Source organism: Pseudorca crassidens, chromosome X (assembly GCF_039906515.1).
Source record: "Pseudorca crassidens isolate mPseCra1 chromosome X, mPseCra1.hap1, whole genome shotgun sequence".
Taxonomy (NCBI): domain Eukaryota; kingdom Metazoa; phylum Chordata; class Mammalia; order Artiodactyla; family Delphinidae; genus Pseudorca; species Pseudorca crassidens.
In genome coordinates, this window is record NC_090317.1 from 100,703,368 (window position 1) to 100,721,428 (window position 18,061).

An 18,061-nucleotide genomic window follows, 5' to 3' on the forward strand; every position below is an offset into this window, starting at 1 on the left:
GAGATACAACACTAAAGGCATGATGTGTGGAAGAAATAAACTGATAAGCTGGATTTCATTAAAATTAAAAACTTCTGCTCTGTGAAAGACAATGTTAAAAGGATGAGAAGACAAGCCACAGTCTGAGAGGAAATACTTGGAAAATAGATATCTGAAAAAGGAGTGTTATCAAAAAAATACCAAAAAACTCAATATGAAAATTAACAAACTGATTTAAAAAATGGGCAGTGACAGCTTTACTTCTTGTTTTCTGATTTAGATTCCTTTTATTTCTTTTTCTTCCCTGATTGCTGTGGCTAAAACTCCCAAAACTATGTTGAATAACAGTGGTGAGAGTGGGCAACCTTGTCTTCTTCCTGATCTTAGCGGAAATGGTTTCAGTATTTCACCACTGAGAATGATGCTGGCTGAGGGTTTGTCATATATGGCCTTTATTATGTTGAGGAAACTTCCCTCTATGCCTACTTTCTGCAGGGTTTTTATCATAAATGGGTGTTGAATTTTGTCAAAAGCTTTCTCTGCACCCATTGAGATGATCATATGGTTTTTCTCCTTCAATTTGTTAATATGATGTATCACATTGATAGATTTGCGTATATTGAAGAATCCTTGCATTCCTGGAATAAACCCCACTTGATCATGGTGTATGATCCTTTAAATGTGCTGCTGGATTCTGTTTGCTCGTATTTTGTTGAGGATTTTTGCATCTATGTTCATCAGTGATATTGGCCTGTAGTTTTCTTTCTTTGTGACATCCTTGTCTGGTTTTAGTATCAGGGTGATGGTGGCCTTGTAGAATGAGTTTGGGAGTGTTCCTCCCTCTGCTAGATTTTGGAAGAGTTTGAGAAGGATAGGTGTAAGCTCTTCTCTAAATGTTTGATAGAATTCGCCTGTGAAGCCATCTGGTCCTAGGCTTCAGTTTGTTGGAAGTTTTTTTAATCACAGTTGCAATTTCAGTGCTTCTGGCTGGTCTATTCATATTTTCTATTTCTTCCCGATTCGGTCTTGGCAGGTTGTGCATTTCTAAGAATTTATCCATTTCTTCCAGGTTGTCCATTTTATTGGCATAGAGTTGCTTGTAGTAATCTCTTATGATCTTTTGTACGTCTGCAGTGTCAGTTGCAACTTCTCCTTTTTCATTTCTAATTCTATTGACTTGAGTCTTCTCCCTTTTTTTCTTGATGAGTCTGGCTAATGGTTTATCAATTTTGTTTATCTTCTCAAAGAACCAGCTTTTAGTTTTATTGATCTTTGCTATTGTTTCCTTCATTTCTTTTTCATTTATTTCTGATCTGATTTTTATGATTTCCTTCCTTCTGCTAACTTTGGGGGGTTTTTGTTCTTCTTTCTCTAATTGCTTTAGGTGCAAGATTAGGTTGTTTATTTGAGATTATTTCCTGCTTCTTAAGGTAGGATTGTATTGCTATAAACTTCCCTCTTAGAACTGCTTTTGCTGCATCCCATTGGTTTTGGGTCGTCATGTGTCCACTGTCATTTGTTTCTAGGTATTTTTTGATTTCCTCATTGATTTCTTCAGTGATCGCTTCATTATTAAGTAGTGTATTGCTTAGCCTCCATGTGTTTGTATTTTTTACAGATGTGTTCGTGTAATTGATATCTAGTCTCATTGCGTTGTGGTCGGAAAAGATACTTGATACAATTTCAATTTTCTTAAATTTATCAAGGCTTGATTTATGACCCAAGATATAACCTATCCTGGAGAATGTCCCATGAGCACTTGAGAAAAATGTGTATTCTGTTGTTCTTGGATGGAATGTCCTAAAAATATCAATTAAGTCCACCTTGTTTAATGTATCATTTAAAGCTTGTGTTTCCTGGAGGACGAGGGCAAGATGGCGGAAGAGTAAGATGCGGAGATCACCTTCCTCCCCACAGATACACCAGAAATACAACTACACGTGGAACAATTCCTACAGAACACCTACTGAACGCTGGCAGAAGACCTCAGACCTCCCAAAAGGCAAGAAAGTCCCCACGTACCTGGGTAGGGCAAAAGAAAAAAGAAACAGAGACAAAAGGATAGGGACGGAACCTGCACCAGTGGGAGGGAGCTGTGAAGGAGGAAAGGTTTCCACACACTAGGAAGCCCCTTCGCGGGCGGAGACTGCGGGTGGCGGAGAGGGAAGCTTCGGAGCCAGAGCCACGGAGGAGAGCACAGCAACAGGTGTGCGGAGGGCAAAGGGCGGAGAGATTCCTGCACAGAGGATCGGCGCCGACGGGCACTCACCAGCCCAAGAGGCTTGTCTGCTCACCCTCCGGGACGGGGGTGAGGGGGGCTGGGAGCTGAGGCTCGGGCTTCGGTTCGATAGCAGCGAGAAGACTGGGGTTGGCGGCGTGAACACAGCCTGAAGGGGTTAGTGCACCACAGCTAGCAGGGAGGGAGTCCGGGAGAAGTCTGGAGCTGCCGAAGAGGCAAGAGACCTTTTCTTGCCTCTTTGTTTCCTGGTGCGCTAGGAGAGGGGATCAAGAGCACTGCTTAAAGGAGCTCCAGAGAAGGGCACGAGCCATGGCTAAAAGAGTGGACCCCAGAGACAGGCATGAGACACTAAGGCTGCTGCTGCCGCTGCCAAGAAGTCTGTGTGAGAGCACAGGTCACTATCCACACCCCGCTTCTGGGGAGCCTGTGCAGCTCGCCACTGCCAGGGTCCCAGGATCCAGGGACAAATTCCCCGGGAGAATGCACAGCACGCCTCAGGCTGGTGCAACGTCACGCTGTCCTCTGCCGCTGTAGGCTCGCCCTGCCCTCCGTACCCCTCCCTCCGCCCGGCCTGAGTGAGCCAGAGACCCCGAAGCAGCTGTTCCTTTAACCCCGTCCTGTCTGAAAGAAGAACAGACGCCGTCCGGCGACCTACACACAGAAGCGGGGCCAAATCCAAAGCTGAGCCCCAGGAGCTGTGAGAACAAAGAAGAGAAAGGGAAATCTCTCCCAGCAGCCTCAGAAGTAGCGGATTAAATCTCCACAATCAACTTGAGGTACCCTGCATCTGCGGAATACATGAAAAGACAACGAATCATCCCAAATTGAGGAGGTGGACTTTGAGAGCAAGATTTATTATTTTTTCCCCTTTTCCTCTTTTTGTCAGTGTGTAGGTGTATGCTTCTGTGTGAGATTTTGTCTGTATAGCTTTGCTTCCACCATTTGTCCTAGGGTTCTATCGGTCCATTTTTTTTCTTAAAAAATTTTTTTCTTAATAATTACTTTTCATTTTAATAACTTTTTTTGTTTTACTTTATTTTATCTTCTTTCTTTCTTTCTTTCCTTCCCTCCTTCCTTCCTTCCTTCCTCCCTCCCTATCCCCCTCCCTTCCTCTCTTTTTCTATCTTTCTTCCGTCCTTCCTTCCTTCCTTCTTTCCTTTCTTTCTTTCTTTCTACTTCTTCTCTCTTTTATTTTGAGCCATGTGGATGAAAGGTTCTTGGTGCCGCAGCCAGGAGTCAGTGCTGTGCCTCTGAGGTGGGAGAGCCAACTTCAGGACACTAGTCCACAAGAGACCTCCAGGCTCCACAGAATATCAAACGGCAAAAATCTCCGAGAGATCTCATCTCAACACCAGCAACCACCTTCACTCAACGACAAGTAAGCTACAGTGCTGCACACCCTATGCCAAACAACTAGCAAGACAGGAACACAACCCCACCTATTAGCAGAGAGGCTGCCTAAAATCATAATAAGGCCACAGACACCCCAAAACACACCACCAGACGTGGACCTGCCCACCAGAAAGACAAGATCCAGCCTCATCCACCAGAACACAGGCACTAGCCCCCTCCACTAGGAAGCCTACACAACCCACTGAACCAACTTTAGCCACTGGCGACAGACACCAAAAACAATGGGAACTACGAACCTGCAGCCTGCAAAAAGGAGACCCCAAACAAAGTAAGATAAGCAAAATGAGAAGACAGAAAAACACACACCAGATGAAGGAGCAAGATAAAAATGCACCAGACCTAACAAATGAAGAGGAAACAGGCAGTCTACCTGAAAAAGAATTCAGAATAATGATAGCGAAGATGATCCAAAATCTTGGAAATATGACAAAATGGAAGAAACATTTAACAAGGACCTAGAAGAACTAAAGATGAAACAAGCAACGATGAAAAACACAATAAATGAAATTAAAAATACTCTAGAAGGGATCAATAGCAGAATAACTGAGGCAGAAGAACGGATAAGTGACCTGGAAGATAAAACAGTGGAAATAACTACTGCAGAGCAGAATAAAGAAAAAAGAATGAAAAGAACTGAGGACAATCTCAGAGACCTCTGGGACAACATTAAATGCACCAACATTCGAATTATAGGGGTCCCAGAAGAGGAAGAGAAAAAGAGAGGGACTGAGAAAATATTTGAAGAGATTATAGTTGAAAACTTCCCTAATATGGGAAAGGAAATAGTTAATCAAGTCCAGGAAGCACAGAGAGTCCCATACAAGATAAATCCAAGGCGAAATACGCCAAGACACATATTAATCAAACTGTCAAAAATGAAATACAAAGAAAACATATTAAAAGCAGCAAGGGAACAACAACAAATAACACACAAGGGAATCCCCATAAGGTTAACAGCTGATCTTTCAGCAGAAGCTCTGCAAGCCAGAAGGGAGTGGCAGGACATATTTAAAGTGATGAAGGAGAAGAACCTGCAACCAAGATTACTCTAGCCAGCAAGGATCTCATTCAGATTAGATGGAGAAATTAAAACCTTTACAGACAAGCAAAAGCTGAGAGTTCAGCACCACCAAACCAGCTTTACAACAACTGCTAAAGGAACTTCTCTAGGCAGGATACACAAGAGAAGGAAAAGACCTACAATAACGAACCCAAAACAACTAAGAAAATGGGAATAGGAACATACATATTGATAATTACCTTAAATGTAAACGGACTAAATGCTCCCACCAAAAGACACAGATTGGCTGAATGGATACAAAAACAAGACCCATATATATGCTGTCTACAAGAGACCCACTTCAGGCCTAGAGACACCTACAGACTGAAAGTAAGGGGATGGAAAAAGATATTCCATGCAAATGGAAATCAAAAGAAAGCTGGAGCAGCAATTCTCATATCAGAAAAAACAGACTTTAAAATAAAGACTATTACAAGAGACAAAGAAGGACACTACATAATGATCAAGGGATCGATCCAAGAAGAAGATATAACAATTGTAAATATTTATGAACCCAACATAGGAGCACCTCAATACATAAGGCAAATACTAACAGCCATAAAAGGGGAAATCGATAGTAACACATTCATAGTAGGAGACTTTAACACCCTACTTTCACCAATGGACAGATCATCCAAAATGAAAATAAATAAGGAAATAGAAGCTTTAAATGATACATTAAACAAGATGGACTTAACTGATATTTATAGGACATTCCATCCAAAAACAACAGAATGCACATTTTTCTCAAGTGGTCATGGAACATTCTGCAGGATAGATCATATCTTGGGTCACAAGTCAAGCCTTGGTAAATTTAAGAAAACTGAAATTGTATCAAGTATCTTTTCCGACCACAATGCTATGAGACTAGATACTAATTACAGGAAAAGAACTGTAAAAAATACAAAATACATGGAGGCTAAACAAAACACTACTTAATAACGAAGTGATCACTGAAGAAATCAAAAAGGAAATCAAAACATACCTAGAAACAAATGACAAAGGAGACATGACGACCCAAAACCTATGGGATGCAGCAAAAGCAGTTCTAAGGGGGAAGTTTATAGCAATACAATCCTACCTTAAGAAACAGGAAACATCTCAAATAAACAACCTAACCTTGCACCTAAAGCAATTAGAGAAAGAAGAACAAAAAAACCCCAAAGTTAGCAGAAGGAAAGAAATCATAAAGATCAGATCAGAAATAAATGAAAAATAAATGAAGGAAATGATAGCAAAGATCAATAAAACTAAAAGCTGGTTCTTTGAGAAGATAAACAAAATTGATATACCATTAGCCAGACTCATCAAGAAAAAAAGGGAGAAGATTCAAGTCAATAGAATTAGAAATGAAAAAGGAGAAGTAACAACTGACACTGCAGAAATACAAAGGATCATGAGAGATTACTACAAGCAACTCTATGCCAATAAAATGGACAACCTGGAAGAAAGGACAAATTCTTAGAAATGCACAACCAGCCAAGACTGAATCGGGAAGAAATAGAAAATATGAATAGACCAGTCAAAAGCACTGAAATTGCAACTGTGATTAAAAAACTTCCAACAAACTGAAGCCTAGGACCAGATGGCTTCACAGGCAAATTCTATCAAACATTTAGAGAAGAGCTAACACCTGTCCTTCTCAAACTCTTCCAAAATCTAGCAGAGGGAGGAACACTCGCAAACTCATTCTATGAGGCCACCATCACGATGATACCAAAACCAGACAAGGATGTCACAAAGAAAGAAAACTACAGGCCAATATCACTGATGAACAAGATGCAAAAATCCTCAACAAAATACTAGCAAACAGAATCCAACAGCACATTAAAAGGATCATACACCATGATCAAGTGGCGTTTATTCCAGGAATGCAAGGATTCTTCAATATACGCAAATCAATCAACGTGATACACCATATTAACAAATTGAAGGAGAAAAACCATATGACCATCTCAATAGATGCAGAGAAAGCTTTTGACAAAATGCAACACCCATTTATGATAAAAAAACTCTGCAGAAAGTAGGCATAGAGGGAACTTTCCTCAACATAATAAAGGCCATATATGACAAACCCACAGCCAACATCGTCCTCAGTGATGAAAAACTGAAAGCATTTCCACTAAGATCAGGAACAAGACAAGGTTGCCCACTCTCACCACTCTTATTCAACATAGTTTTGGAAGTTTTAGCCACAGCAATCAGAGAAGAAAAGGAAAGAAAAGGAATCCAAATCGGAAAAGAAAAAGTACAGCTGTCACTGTTTGCAGATGACATGATACTATACATAGAGAATCCTAAAAATTCTACCAGAAAACTACTAGATCTAATCAATGAATTTGGTAAAGTAGCAGGATACAAAATTAATGCACAGAAATCTCTGGCATTCCTATACACTAATGATGAAAAATCTGAAAGTGAAATCAAGAAAACACTCCCATTTACCACTGCAACAAAAAGAATAAAATATCCAGGAATAAACCTAAGGAAACAAAAGACCTGTATGCAGAAAATTATAAGACACTGATGAAGGAAATTAAAGATGATACAACTAGATGGAGAGATATACCATGTTCTTGGATTGGAAGAATCAACATTGTGAAAATGACTCTACTACCCAAAGCAATCTACAGATTCAATGCAATCCCTATCAAGCTACCACTGACATTTTTCACAGAACTAGAACAAAAAATTTCACAATTTGTATGGAAACACAAAAGACCCCAAATAGCCAAAGCAATCTTGAGAACAAAAAAAAGGAGCTGGAGGAATCAGGCTCCCGGACTTCAGACTATACTACAAAGCTACAGTAATCAAGACAGTATGGTACTGGCACAAAAACAGAAAGATCAATGGAACAGGATAGAAAGCCCAGAGATAAACCCACGCACATATGGTCACCTTATCTTTGATAAAGGAGGCAGGAATGTACAGTGGAGAAAGGACAGCCTCTTCAATAAGTGGTGCTGGGAAAACTGGACAGGTATATGTAAAAGTATGAGATTAGATCACTCCGTAACACCATACACAAAAATAAGCTCAAAATGGATTAAAGACCTAAATGTAAGGCCAGAAACTATCAAACTCTTAGAGGAAAACATAGGCAGAACACTCTATGAAATAAAGCACAGCAAGATCCTTTTTGACACACCTCCTAGAGAAATGAAATAAAAACAAAAATAAAGAAATGGGACCTAATGAAACTTAAAATCTTTTGCACAGCAAAGGAAACCATGAACAAGACCAAAAGACAACCCTCAGAATGGGAAAAAAATATTTGCAAATGAAGAAACTGACAAAGGGTTAATCTCCAAAATTTATAAGCAGCTCATGCAGCTCAATATCAAGAAAACAAACAACCCGATCCAAAAATGGGCAGAAGACCTAAACAGACATTTCTCCAAAGAAGATATACAGACTGCCAACAAACACATGAAAGAATGCACAACATCATTAATCATTAGAGAAATGCAAATCAAATTGCAATGAGATATCATCTCACACCGGTCAGAATGGCCATCATCAAAAAATCTAGAAACAATTAATGCTGGAGAGGGTGTGGAGAAAAGGGAACACTCTTGCACTGCTGGTTGGAATGTGAATTGGTACAGCCAATATGGTGAACAGTATGGAGGTTCCTTAAAAAACTACAAATAGAACTACCATATGACCCAGCAATCCCACTAGTGGCCATATACCCTGAGAAAAACATAACTCAAAAAGAGTCATGTACCAAAATGTTCATTGCAGCTCTATTTACAATAGCCCAGAGATGGAAACAACCTAAGTGCCCATCATCAGATGAATGGATAAAGAAGATGTGGCACATGTATACAATGGAATATTACTCAGCCATAAAAAGAAACGAAATTGAGCTATTTGTAGTCAGGTGGATGGATCTAGAGTCTGTCATACAGAGTGAAGCAAGTCAGAAAGAGAAAGACAAATACCATACGCTAACACATATATATGGAATTTAAGGGAAAAAAAGTCATTTAGAACCTAGGGGTAAGAGAGGAATAAAGACACAGACCTAGTAGAGAATGGACTTGAGGCTATGGGGAGGGGGAAGGGTAAGCTGTGACGGAGTGAGAGAGTGGCATGGACATATATACACTACCAAACGTAAAAAAGATAGCTAGTGGGAAGCAGCCTCATAGCACAGGGAGATCAGCTCGGTGCTTTGTGATCACCTAGAGGGGTGGGATAGGGAGAGTGGGAGGGAGGGAGACACCAGAGTGAAGAGATATGGGAACATATGTATATGTATAACTAATTCACTTTGTTATAAAGCAGAAACTAACACACTATTGTAAAGCAATTATACTCCTATAAAGATGTTAAAAAAATAAATAAATAAAAATAAAAAATGGGCAAAAGATCTGGACACCTGAAAAAGAAAATATACAGATGGCAAGTAAGCATATGAAACGATGTTTAATATCTTTTATCATTGGTGAATTCCAAATTAAAGCAATGAGATATTACTACACACCTATTTGAATGACCAAAACCCAAAACACTGAAAAAACCAAATGCTAGTGAATATGTGGAGCAACAGGAATTCTCATCCATTGTAGGTGGAGATGTAAAATGGTACAGCCACTTTGTAATACAAACTGGCAGTTTCTTACAAAGTTAAACATACTCTTATCATATGATCCAGCAATTGTGTCCACAAAAAAAGCCTACACATAGATGTTTACAGCAGCTTTATTCACAGTTGCCAAAACTGGGAAGCAACCAAGATGTCCTTCAGTAAATTAACGGATAAATTGTGATATATCCAGACAACTGAATATTATTCAGCACTGAAAAGAAATGAGCTATCAAGCCATGAAAAGACATGGAGGAAAGTAACGCATATTGCTACATGAAAGAAGCCAATGTAAAAAGTTCACATACTGTGGAATTCCAACAATTGACATTCTAGAAAAGGTAAATCTATGGAAACAGTAAGAAGACCAGGGTTGCCAGGGATCAACAGGCAGAGCACAGAGGATTTTTAGGGCAGCAAAACTATTCTGTATGATGTTACAATGGTAGATGCATGTCATTAAACATTTATCCAAACCCACACAATGTACAACACCAAGAGTGAACTCTAATGTAAACTACGGACTTTAGGTGATAATGATGTGTCAGTGTAGGTTCACTGCTTATAACAAAGGTACCACTATGTTGCAGGATGTTCATAGTGGAAGAGTTCGTGTGTGTTTGTGGGTATATGGGAACTCTGTATTTTCTGCTCAATTTTGCTGTGAACCTAAAATGCTCTAAAAACCAGTTCATTAATGTTTTTAAAGCAAAGTAATAACCCTTTCTCTTTCCTTGTAATGATTTGTTCCATTCCCAGAGCTTCCTGTCCACCCATGCCACTCTCCTGAATTCCACCTGGATATCAAACAGTCATCTCAGACTCAGCATGCCTAGTACTGAATCCTTGGTCTTCCTTCTCTCAAATTTTCTTCTCCAACAATCTTCCATATCTCACTAAATAGCTACTCCATCCTTCTAGTTGTTCAGATCAAAATCCTCGGCGTCATCCCTGACTCTCATGCTTCGTCACATTCCCCTTCCAATTCCACTTCCAATAAATGAGCAGGAAATCTGATCACTTATCATACCTCCAGCATTATACTGTCTTGGTCCGAGCCACCACAACCTCTCCTCAAATTGGTCTCTTCTGTTCTTGCTCCCCTTATAATCTATTCTCCACAAAGCACTCAGATTGATCCTTGCAAAAAACAAATCAGATCACATCATTTCACTCTTCAAACGTTTCATGGCTTTCCTTCTCACTCAATAACCTTACAATGTCCTCTCACAAGGAGCTGAATAGCCCTACATGCTCTTCCCACCCTCCAACACACCTTCTTACTTATCTGACCCTGTTTCTTATTATTGATCCCCACTCATTCATGCTACTCTAACCACAAGGACTGTTTTGTGATTCCTAGCAAAAAGGTCTCAAAAAGGTACCACCTCAGGACCTCTATACTTGCTGTTCTCTGTGCCCAGAAAGCTCTTCCTCCAAATAAATGGTTTTCTCATCTCTTACAAGTCTTTGCTGACAGCGAAGTCTTCCCTGATCACCACCCTCCAATAGACTCTATTCCACTACTGGTGAATACCTATAGATGCTCCACTATTCACTTTCCCTACTTTGTATTTCTCCAAAGAATGCAACACTTTATAACTTTACATACATACACATATATACATATACGTGTATGTGTATATATATATACACACACACACAGAGAGAGAGAGAGACAGCACACACATGCACACTTATATTTTATTTATTTATTTTATTATCTTCCTCCCTCAAATAGGATGTGAGCTCCTTGAAGACAGAAATTTCCAATAAAATACAAATATTTTATTCACTGCTATATCCTTAGTTCTTAGAACAATGCCTGGCAACTGAGAGGTACACAAACATTTGTTGAATAATAATCATATAAATACTTACGATATGTCATCTTATGGCAAGGGCTGGGGCAAGAGCGTTACAGCACAGCAAGTCTAGACTTAATTTCAAAAAATTCTTCTAAATGAGAAAAGTTGTGAAAAAACACAACTGTGTAACCATTAGAGGGAGCTGGAGTAGCTGAACTATTTTATTTACCAGCATTACTAACCTTGAAAAATCCATAGAGTTCATGGACTATTTAAGTTCCACTGAACAGTAGTGTGCAAACAACCTCCCTTAAGGAGTGTTCCTTCAACTTCTCCCCTCTCTACTTTTAGATTTATGTTTCTTCACTCATTCCTTTCCCCTCTATTCTCTTGGTGCCCGATTCTATTCCCTCCTGCCCTCTGGCTCCAGTTCTCTATTTCATCAATTATATCCCCTTAGCATTACACCTTCAAACACTCCAGCAGGCTTTTTACTTCTTTTTACACATTCCTGTTTTCTTGATCCCTTAAAATTCTCAAACTCCAGTGTTTTTCTTCCCTTCTCACTTCATCAACAATTTACCAAAAACTAGGTTTATTTTCACTGCTTCTACTTCCTGACCATCATTGTTCAAAGAAGTGGTTCTTAACCAGGGTGTACATGAAAATCTCCTGGAATTTTTTCATGCCCAGGTTCCACACACTGAAATTCTGACTTGATGAGTTTGCACTGGGGGGAAGGGCACTAAACATAAGTATGCTGGTGAAAACAACTCCCTAACAGAGTCTAATGCACACCCCAGATTAAGAACCATTACCTCAAATACCTGCCATATGTTTTTTCTGGTCATAATAATGACAATATTCCACCAACTGAGGAGTATAATTAAATCAACCCTCTGTATCTGACACACATGAAAAACAAACAAAAAGGCTCCTGGTCACCAAATTCAACTGTGTTCTCTTAGTTTTATCCTTTCCAAACTTTACAAGATATTTGATACCACCAGCTTTTAAGTATGCTCCTCTCTTCGATAACTTTTTGGTCTTTTATTTTTTTGGTCTCCCTTCCTCCCTGCCAATTTGTCTTAATCCATCTAGATCAGTGCCTCTCAATGTGATCCAAGGGTCAGCAGCATCACTATCATTTGGAAACTTGTAAGAAATGAAAACTCCTCAGGCCCCATCCCAGACATCAGAAACTCCAGGGATGGGGCCCAGAAATCTACGCATTCTTGTGATTATTATGCACGCTGATGTTTGGGAACCACTGTGCTAAGCCACCTGTTTTAGAAATATGGGAGGAATCTACAATCACAGAACTGAAGCTCCAACAGAGTAGATGTCAATACATCCATATTTTGAAGTTAACTGCTAGTGAAATTATAGTACTTGTCATAAGAAATGGCAATTAGGAATAACGATAGCTACCATTATTAGGGCAATTAGTATGTGCTAGATATTATGGGAAGCTGTTAATACACTTGATCTCACTTATCAGGTGTTATAATTATCATTTTTACAGATGAGGAAACTGACACTTAGAGAAAGATTTTTAACATCTTCCTCCAAATTTCACGCCCTTGACCACCATATTATTGTCTCCTGCACAGAGTGGGAAAGAAGGAGTCTTGGACAGAATCCTAAGAAGACTCAGTGGAAGTGACTGAGGTTGACTGGTCAAAGAATGAGAGGAAAAACCAGAAATAAGGGAGGAAGTCCAGGTGAGGAAAGTTTTAAGTAGGAAGCCTTAATCACAGTAGTTGGGATTTTTTTTTGTTTTTTCAGTGCATCTACAGACCACAGAGGATGTAGAACTTTTTTAGAAAATGTTTTATGGCGGCTACTCATTCTCTCTGATTCCCAAGTTTTACTGACAAAAACCAGACACTAACTTGCAGTGTTTTGAGGGGAACAGTGGTTAATATTATATATATTTTTAAAAAGTGACATGAAGAAAAAGAGTTTTCTTCATGTGGAGAGGGGATAAATTGAGGGGAGAAACCTTACAAGTTTACTAAGAGCCAGAATAGGTTTTCTGCTTTGCAGGCACAGAAGCCTAGAGTAACCAAGTAGTCAATCCTGACTCATTTTTAAAACTAAAGTATCAATTTTCTTCACTTATAAGCTGAGTAAACATTTGCTCACGGTATTCTCTGCGATGGGTAAATCCATCTAGCAGACGAAAGCTAGGTGTAGGGGTGATGAGCTTGAGTGGTGAGGGGCAAGAGGAAGATAATCCCTGTTATGAGCCGGAGGTGAATAGAAGGCCAGTGGTGCTGGTGCAGTGAAGAGAACTGGCTGGTAGAAAATAGGACAAGCCTATTGAGGGCACTCTGAAGTGAAGAGACTCATTAGCCAAATACTCAAATCACCTTTTAGGAGGAGTATAATGCAATTCACTAGTCTCTCTAATTGGTCTAATAGGTTACAGCTTCTTTAGTTACATTAGCTTTCATAAGATACCATCTGGCCCGCTTAATCCCCTTACAAATTTCCTAAATTCCAGCAGCAACCTATTTGTGTCTTTCTACAAATGATTAATCTTCCTTTCATGTTGACTTTTCACTTGTTTCAGTGTCAGAAGTTGACCTTTTAAAAGAATTGGCCTTTTTCTGATGTCTATTTTGTCAATATCCGCAAAGCTTTTTCACCTCTTCTAGAAGGATAATCCACAGACTAATACATGGGAACATATTTCCATACTTGTTTCTTATCCATATTCCAAATAATGTTGTTCAAATACTAAATATAATTTCAGCCTTTTGAATTTCTTCCATTACCCCATGAACTTTATGTGATACAAATTACTATCTTTCCAACAGCACTTATTAACATCTAAGTGTATTCATTAGGCACTTAGTACCTACCCAGCAGCCCTAGGTACTGGGATAACACAGAAGACTGACGTTCCAGTAGCAAGAGAGAAATAAGGCCAGTAGTATCAGTTTAGCAGAAAAGGGGGGTGACTAATTCATTCTGATGGATCTGGCAATTTTTCCAAGTGGTGAATTAGGCTGAGTCTGAAGGGATGAATAGGAGTTCATTAGCCACTGGAAAAGGGAAGTATCCCTAGCACCTCCCTCCCCGAATCTGGTAATGTTAGTGGCATTTAACTTAAAATAACAGTAAAAGAAAGAATAAAATGACAATAACACAAGAAGAAATCGTGCTCACTTCATGATTTGGGGGTTGGAGGGGGTACTGAGCCTTTAAACACACTTCAGATCTGAAAGTAAATGTTTATAAAACGGGATTCACAATCGAGGGAAAGGGGTGGAGGAGGAAGAAGTTCAGTTTGTTTTATTGTATTAAGTTAAACAAATGAGTAAAAATATCAACATCTATGCTTGGGAACACATACTACTTTCCATAAAGATCCTAAGCTTGAAAATGAAAGCCTCAGAATCTTATCTAAAATTACAATATTTGCCCTGGTGTTTTTTTTTTTTTTTTTTTTTTTTGCGGTACGCGGGCCTCTCACTGTTGCGGCCTCTCCCGTTGCGGAGCACTGGCTCCGGACGCGCAGGCTCAGCGGCCATGGCTCACGGGCCCAGCCGCTCCGCGGCATGTGGGATCTTCCCGGACCGGGGCACGAACCCGGTCCCTTGCATCGGCAGGCGGACTCTCAACCACTGCGCCACCAGGGAAGCCCCTGCCCTGGTGTTTTATATCCCCAATACCAAACAATCAACCACACCCTAACCAACTTCCACTTACTCTAACTTTCACATCTCCACATCCTTCAAAGTTTGGCTTAATTTATAGTATAACTATCTCAAAGCATTAATTTAGTTCTAAGTTTTGGCACTCCACCTCTTCATCCTTCCGTTCAATTATTTCCTCTTAAATTCCATTAATTTCGCCTTTCTCCTTAAGGGACACTTAGAAAATACATCAACAGCACAATTACAAAACCAATGGCTGCAGCCAGTCTGCACACACACACTCATTTCCACTCACATCCTTCTCGAGGCTGTTTCTACCACTGATCAAAATCAGCGGACCAGGAAGGAGGAAAAAGCTGAGCCAGGAGGGTTGTTCCCTTCCTTCCACTCCCCCCAAGCCTGCCCCCCCCCGCTCCCCATTCCCCCAGGGCCGCACCGCGACCTCGTGCGCCCCCCCTCCACCGACCCGCCCCCGCTGTCACCAGCCACTGCCTAGAAAACAGTCATAGCCTTTGTTAAAACGTCCATGAGCACAATGTACCAGAAGACGGACACATTCCCGGGGGCGGGGTGAAGAAAGTCACACGAATGCCACTCCCTCCTTGGCACAAGCTTGGGGCGACAGCCCACCTCCTCCAAATCCTCTCCCCCCGCGACGCGGAATGTTCCTGGCAACTCTGCACTCCGAGACGGCAGCGCGGGGGAAGGGACAGGCCCGGGACGCCCGCCGCTCAGGGGCACCAAGCGAGGGTACTGAACTTGAAGCTGGGACACCCTCCAGCGCTCTTGGCGAGGCTCCCGGTTCTGCCAAGCCTGAGTCCGGACTTCCAGCCTCTGGAGCCCTTTCCTTCAATTTCTCCTCACACATACCCTCTCCCGCTCCCGCCACCACGCACTCAGCTCCCCACGCGGCCGGGGCCGGACACTGTCCGGCAGCGAGGCCAGCCCCGCTGCCGCACGTCTGGCAGGTTTCTCCTTATGGGGCCGACGTCTCCCCGGGCCGCCACCCGCACACGTTCCGAACCCTCCCCGGACGCCCGCCCGAACCACGTTCCCCGGCTGCGAGCCCCGCGCCGCCACCGCACTCACCGCGCGTCCCGCGCCACTACTCCGCGCTCCTGCCGGCCGCCAACCGCGCTTGCGCCTTCCCACCGCCGCCGAGCCCAGGAGGAGCCAGGAGCCGACGGGAAGGGCGGTGGGAAGCGGCGGGGGCGGGGCCCGGGCGGAGTTAGGAAGGGGAGGGGAGGGGCCAGGCAGGGTGGGAAACAGAGGGGCGGGGCCTCCGCCGCCTAGGTTCGGAAGACTTAGTGCTTAGGGCACCGCGTTAGAGCTTTCCACTCTTGAGATCTGTTATAAATAACACTGGCAAGAGAAGTCGTCGAGGCCCCTGGGTGCACCCCACGCACATTCACACTCCAGAAAGCCCAGCATGGCGCGGGGCCAAGCTAGCCAGCCCCCCTGCGTCAGCACGCCTCTCCCTGGACCCACCCTAGATCCTCGCGAGCCTTTCACCCTTTTACATGCCTACCTCCCCACACACTATTCCGCCCACTGGCCTCTCTCCTCATTGTGCGGTGTCCTCAGCCCATGGTAAGCGGCATGGAAATTTCTCACCCACAAAGCGCCTGTGCAGGGCACCCTAGTTAACATGTCTCTGCTGTGTGAGCCCAGAACGTGGTTGGTGACTTTCCAACCGTTGCCCACTGTTACAGTTCAGCCCTTTCCCTGAGAACAAACTCTTCTGCTGTTCTGGCCTTTTGCTGACAACATCTGCTTTTTCTTTAAAAAAAAAAAAAAAAAAAGTCTTGAACAAACCTACCCAAATATCTTGGGGAGAAGAACACATGTTGTCAAATAAGACCCATTATTGACCCTGCTTTTTTAGGGAGCTACCTCAGAATTTGAGCCTTCTTAAAAGCCCCTCTGAGAAACAGAATATTCAGCCTGTGTTGTCCTGTGAATTTTGCTCTATTGGTTTCAGGTTTTCTGGCAGTTAGCATTTTAAGAAGCCTAACTTGATTATTATTCCATGCTGCATGCGTGCTTAGTTTTAAGTTCTGTACTTTTCTGTTTAAAATCTGGTAAGCTGTGGTATCTCACATGCCTTCAGATCAGCTATTAAAACAAACACACCTGAGTGAATCCAAAGTGAATTGGCCTGTGGGCCTGAAGTGATTTATTCCAAATTACTTTTCCTTTCTTCTTTTTACTTTAGTTATGATGGAACTAAGAAACATTTGGCTTATTAAGAATAATAGAATTGCCACAGGGCCACACCAATAGTCCTTCCCAGCAAGTATTCTGACCGAAAAGGGAAAGGAACATTTTTGGGGAGAGACTGGTCACTGCCCTTAGAGATCTGAACATCCTGAAATGCTTCCCATTAACCTTTGTGATTCTTCCGTTTGTGTATTTTACAAACCAGACTTTCTGAACTCATTTCTGTTTTGCTTTTGTCAAATAAGCATAGGGGGACTGCAGTAAGAACAGACTGCAAGAGGGTATGTATACTGGTAAATGTAGACAGACTCTGTAGGCTGAATAAATCTGTAAGTGCCTGGAAGTAGGACCTTGTCCTAGTTACTTCACTGGTAAAATGTTTTACATACAGAAGGTGCTAAAAGAAAAAACAACAATAACACTGTGTTAATAAAGATAATTTTTGCATCTTTAATAGATGCAGATATATGTTTGTTCACTTTCATTTGATTACGGATTTATTTTCTTATTTTATATCTGAATTTGTCTGAATATTTTTTTTTGTCTGAATATTTTGATTGAAGTGACGAAAACTAAAATGCAGTAGCTTAGGCAAAAAGAGAAAGTTATTGTGTAACCCAAGTTGCGAAAGGGAAGTCTATGATTGGCCTTAAGAATAAATGGAACCAGTAACTGAATGCTTCAAATTCCAGATTAGGCTCTCAACCCTGCCTCTCTTGGAAGGGTTCACTCTTCAGAACCTCCAAGTCATGTTCTGTACACTTGGAACCATGGCTTCGGACAAATTGTGGGCTCACATCTACCAAGCTGTCAGCAGACAGAAAGTACCTCTCTTCCCGAAGTTTCAATTTTTAGAACACCAGATAAAGAGCATGACTGGGTGAGGCTGAGTCATATAACCATTCTTGGAGAGAAAGTGCAGGTGGGACAGAAGAATGGTACCCCCCCAGTAGAAACTCAAGGTTGGAGGAAAAAAATGAAGAGAAAATTTCTAAATGAAAACAGAAGGTAGAAGGAGATGCTGTCTTCAGAAGAGAAGCGCTAGAGAGACCGAAAAAAAAAAAAAAGTTCAATGTT

General features: G+C 41.5%; 1 protein-coding gene across 1 annotated transcript in view; it reads right to left on the reverse strand.

Annotated features, from left to right (window-relative positions):
* The window catches only part of PRRG1 (proline rich and Gla domain 1), a 135,232-nt gene extending 119,254 nt beyond the window's left edge, over window positions 1-15,978 (reverse strand). The window contains exon 1 of the mRNA XM_067722217.1: window positions 15,854-15,978. The gene's annotated coding sequence lies outside the window, so the exon portion shown is untranslated. The remainder of the gene's footprint in view (window positions 1-15,853) is intronic.
* Window positions 15,979-18,061: the final 2,083 nt, after the last annotated feature.